The 4,386-nt window shown below is 62.4% G+C and overlaps 1 long non-coding RNA gene across 2 annotated transcripts; it reads right to left on the bottom strand.

Annotated features, from left to right (window-relative positions):
• Positions 1-723: 723 nt before the first annotated feature.
• Positions 724-3,787, bottom strand: LOC132684010 (uncharacterized). Of its 2 annotated transcripts, none has more exons than XR_013557816.2 (4): positions 3,464-3,787; positions 2,934-3,210; positions 1,893-1,945; positions 724-1,256 (listed from the first exon to the last, which is right to left on the bottom strand). It is a non-coding gene; the product is annotated as an uncharacterized LOC132684010 (long non-coding RNA). The 2 variants fall into 2 exon arrangements; XR_009612525.3 differs by having other exon boundaries at positions 2,934-3,164; positions 3,464-3,786.
• Positions 3,788-4,386: the final 599 nt, after the last annotated feature.

Raw genomic sequence — 4,386 nt, 5'->3', positions numbered from 1 at the left:
GGGGAGGGGCAGAGAGAGAGGGGGAGACAGGATCCCAAGCAGGCTCCGAGCTGTCAGCACAGAGCCCGATGCGGGCCTCGAACCCACGAGCCCCGTGAGGTCATGACCTGAGCCGAAACCAAGAGTCGGACGCTTAACCGACTGAGCCACCCAGGCACCCCTGTGAACGCCCTGTCTTTAAACAGAGTCACGTTCAGACATGGGAGTCAGGACCTCAACATACCCTTCGGGACACATACTTCAAGCCACCGCATGGCCCGTTTGCTAATAGAGGAGAGGAGGGCAGGGAAGGAAGGGGGGAGAAAGGGGGAGCTGGCGGCAGGGAGGGAGCTCCCTGGTTCGTTTTTGTGCTTTCGTGCCAATAAAACACCCCGGGCAGACGGAACACGGCCTGTGACCACGAACAGGGCACAAAGTCACGCCTGCCAGAGCCGAGGCCGTAAGAATGTTCAACGAAGGAGAGCTCACGCCTTCGTGTGATTTGTCTCGAGAGCGATTCGGGTCGAAACTCGATCCAGCCGTGTCTCCGTGTGGGTCATGTTCTAGGTGGGGCGGCAGGTCACCGACCCGGGAATGCGATCTCCGCCGATGGGCCTCCCCGGGCACGGCACACCCCTCGGTCGGCGACCTTCTCGGGGGGTCAAGGTTAAAGGCGGGGAGTTCCTGACTCTAACCTCGGGGCACGCGCTGTGGAAACAGCTGTTTCGGTCCACGAAGCCGCCTGCCAGGTCCCCGGCTTTCTGAGCTGTCGTCCTGTCTGAGGTCTCGAAGCCAGGACCCCAGAAATTGGTACCTGGAGAAAACGTGTGCGAACGAGGCCAGGTGGGCCGGCCGTCCCTCCGGCGCTCGGATAATTCAGACCTCGAGGCTCCGCTTTGAGCGCCTTCTGTTCCAGAACGGCCTTGAACCGGCCAAGGTCCCGGCCACTGGACGCTGAGCCACGTCAGACATGGTGACACCTGCCAGCTCGAAGCTGGGCTCCACGGGGCCACTGCGGATCCAGCCACACGGAGACCATTGCCGCCGGCCGATTTGTCTCTGGTCTTTTTCAGACCTGGGGTCTTCTGTTTTCAGCTCCCTCCTCACGGCCATCGCGGGGCCCTGTCCTTGCAGGGGCCTCAAGGGCACCGGGTTCCCTCCCGTGAGGACCCTGCAGGCCGGCCGGAAGCAACTGCACATGCCTGCTTGTCCCAAGCAGAGCCTGGGCCCACATGCGGGCGTTGAGGGACCCCAGGGACGCCAAGCAAGGGGAGGGGCTGGGAAAAAGGAGGAGGACACAGGGGTGGGTACCGAGGGCGGGATCCCCGGGGCATCTGCGGGGAAGAGGGCCCCTCAAGGGGTCAGGGGAGGGTGGGCAGGGAGCCGCCTGGCCCGTCCCTCCCTGTCTCCCAGAGTCGAGACAGCGGATTCCCGCATTTCCAGGTAGCACCTGAAGGCCAGGTGGGCCCCGTGGTGGGGGCCCCGAGCCCCCCTGCACCCTGACTTTGTTCTGAGCCCATATCCCGGCAACCTGCACAGTGTGGGTATTTGCACACCGTACCCAATGTGGCTAAAACTACCAGCACCCCACCCCGCGGCTCTCACTGGGGCCGAGGACTGTCCCGGGTCCTCCCTCTCCACCACCTGCGTCCTCCCTCCCCCCCCCGCCCCCGTGCCTTGGCGTCCCTTCCCATCTTGCCCGTCACTACCCAGGACCGCAGCTCGTCACCACTGTCCCCGGGGGCTCGGCAAAGCTGAAGACACCCCTCCCTGAGGCCGCAGAGGACCCCAGGCCCGTGTCCCCGAGCCATCTGCCGGCCCCCAGCCTTCCAGGACAGGAGCCTCCTGCCCAGCTGTACCGAACGAGCACCCACGCGGCCCGTGGTAACGTAAAATACCCACTCGCTGCGTACCTGCCGTGTGCCCGAGACCCCTCACACCGTACTTCACTATCGTCCCAGAAGGCCTGCAAGGTAGGCATTCGTCAGCCCCGTTGTCAGAGGAAGGCACGGGGCTCAGAGGGGCCGGCGTCTCACCAAACCCCACGGAGCCCGTGCGAGGCAGGGCGGTTCCGCACACGGGGTCGTCCTTCTCCTCCTCGCAGCCCGACGGAGCCTGGACGTGGAGCCACGTGACCTGCAGACAGCCTGCCGGGACCCACGGAGGGCACGCCCCGCGTGGGTGCATGCGTGGGTGTGCCTTACGTGTGCACACATGTGCAAGCGTGCACGCGTGCTTAGCGGGCTGAGGAAGAACCACACATTCTTCACGGGGGCGCCTGGGTGGCTCAGTCGGTTGAGCGTCCGACGTGATATCTGCTCAGGTCAGGATCTCCAAGTCCGTGAGATCAAGCCCCACATTGGGCTCTGCCCTGAGTGTGGAGCCTGCGTGGGATCCTCTCTCTCCTCTCTCTCTCTCTCTGCCCCTCCCCCAGCTCGCTTTCACAATAAATGAAGAAATGAACTTAAAAAAACAAAAGACGGAAGAACCACCTCATGATTGTGCTTTGGTTGACATTCAAACCTACACGGGCACAAAAGTCTTACAAACGCGCCGTCACCCCGACCCGGCCCTCAGGGGAGAGCTGGCTGGGCTGTATGAAGTCGCGTGTGTGTAGAAGCATGTGTGGGTGTGCTCGCGACCCCAAGCTCAAGCCCTGGTCTTTAAATAAGGATGTTCACAAGTGTGACCCAAACGTGCCTTTGACAGCCTCCTGACATCCCCCGGGGCATCCAATGCCCGTCTAGATGCCCATGTGTGGACCCCCAGCCCCCACTCCTGGCCCCAGAGCCTGGTGAACTGGGAACGCTATCTTACTTAGGGTGGAACTCGACCTCAAAACCACGAAAATGCCTCCCAGGAGAGGGTCCTGAAGCTTCTCTGGGGCCCTCTGCCCGACAGTTTTGGTGGGAAGTCCCAGTTTCTAAGCACACAATTTAAGAATGGCCAAGTACCTTCTAGAACATCACGCTCCGGAACGCTGCACAACTGCTGAAGGTTACATGAGCAGAGAACGCAGAAGGGGCGTCGTGTGGGGACCGGGGTGTCCGCTGAGCAGGTGCACGCTGCGTCTGCCCTCGGGGCCACGTTCCCTTCGAATCCCAGGGGCCGAGCCGGGAACACACGACTCGTCTCTCCGGCTCCTGGCCTCACTGGACCCAGACAAGGGGGGGCACCGGCGGGAGCTGGAGGGCAAGCCGGGCTCCAGCCGTCACGAACCGGGCTCCTGTTCTAGATTGGGGGGTGGGGTGGAGGGAGAGCGGACGGGAACCTTGGTCCCTGGTCCCTGGCAGCATCCATCCCTCAGTCTCTCGAGCCAGAGGCAGGGGGACAGCGCTGGGGATGCTGATCTCTAGGCTACGCTCCCCCCACCCAGGGCTGCCAGATTTGTGGGGCGGAAAGGATGCCCTGTGAAGCTTGAACTTGAGTTCCAGATAACAAGCATCGAGGGGGACGTTCACATACGAAGGTGAATGTTACTTACCTAGGACCACGTATAACTGGAGGTTCTAAATGTTATCTGGTATCGCACTGCTCCTTTGCCATCAGGCGGCCAGTTCCCCACATTAAACACGTTTCAAATATGGAGAGACGCTTTGGATTTCCTAGTGGGAACCCTGGCCGGAAACACGTGAAATGTTCATAGCGCTTACCCGCCCCCCCCCGTCAGTGCCCTTGCAAGTTCATTTTTGGGTTCTTATTTACCCTTTTCTGTAGTTTCTAACCTTTTCCCACCAACGTCTATCTCATAGGAAATATTTCGTGATGTCTCCCTCGTCTTTGGCACTGGAGTCTCAAAGGGCAGCTTCCGTGGGCTTGGGCACAGGGTGGCGGGGGGGGCGGGGAGTGGACTTTGGCAGCTATGGGTCCCAGGGCCACGTGAATAATTAACCCTCATGTGGGGCCTCGGGGGCCTGATGAGGACCTGGCCCACAGAGATCAGAGATCGGGCTACACTGGCAGCTGCTTCTGGGTCCTGCTCTGACCTCTGGGCTCCTGGGCTCGAGCAGCGCCTGGGGCTGGGACCGGTCTGGGGTGGGGAGGGAGACACCACAGCCCCAGGGAGGGAGGGAGCCCAGCCCCCCCCCCCCCCCCGCCCTGGCTCTGTCCGCGCACACCTTTCCAAGGCCACCTCCTAGGGTGCCGTGTCCCCTCCCGGCCCCAGCGGCTGCCCGCAGTCACAGGGCAGTCAGGGTCGCCGTGGACAGATGCAAACCTTGCATCTGACCACTTCCACCGCCAGAAGCCCTCTGGCCACTCCGGCGTCCCCTCCGGGACCTTCCCCAGGGAGGGTGCCGGCCCCAGCTTCCCAAGGCCCTGCACCCCTCCCGCCTGGGGCTGAGGAACAGGCCTCCTGCAGGGAACCGGTGACAAATCGGTGACCCTTCTGACTTCCCAGCAGGTCAC

Source organism: Panthera onca, chromosome C2 (assembly GCF_046562875.1).
Source record: "Panthera onca isolate mPanOnc1 chromosome C2, mPanOnc1 haplotype 2, whole genome shotgun sequence".
Classification (NCBI taxonomy): domain Eukaryota; kingdom Metazoa; phylum Chordata; class Mammalia; order Carnivora; family Felidae; genus Panthera; species Panthera onca.
The sequence above is the reverse complement of the archived record's forward strand: the minus strand, read 5'-3'. Positions and strand labels throughout refer to the sequence as shown.